This window comes from Notothenia rossii (genome assembly GCF_949606895.1).
Source record: "Notothenia rossii genome assembly, chromosome: 4".
Lineage (NCBI taxonomy): Eukaryota > Metazoa > Chordata > Actinopteri > Perciformes > Nototheniidae > Notothenia > Notothenia rossii.
In genome coordinates, this window is record NC_136902.1 from 49,726,603 (window position 1) to 49,727,138 (window position 536).

The following is a 536-nucleotide window of genomic DNA, read 5'->3' on the forward strand; positions in this document are numbered from 1 at the left end:
TATCTGTTTTATTTGTTCTATGTCCTATATATATATATATATATATATATATATGTAGCACCGTTGGAGGAGCCTGTGACCTGAGAAGTTTTTCATTGCCATATCTACAATGTAGCTAATGTGCAAATGACAATAACGCCTTGAATTGAGACTAATTTCAGTTGGGCCCAAAAACGCTATCAAGAACAATGTTAAGACAAAAGTAAATGTTAAAATAAAAAAACGATTAAGCAATTTATAAATAGCAGATGAATAAATTATTTGTACGTATATTCATTTAGATTATTGGTTGTTCAATACCAAAAGGGTCTTTGATTTATTCTGAGTAGCGTAATTTATTTAGACATAGTGATATGTTTGCTAATTTGTCTGCGCTCCTTTTGTTTATTATATTTCTTTCAGTTGGAGTAAAATACTTTTAATAGCCTATCAAATAAAGACAAGAAAAAGTATTTGAGCATGCGTCCTCTGTTGACCTCAAGCCTCTGAGGTTCGGGCAAAGAAGTTGTAATCTGCTCTGACCAAGTGAATAACTC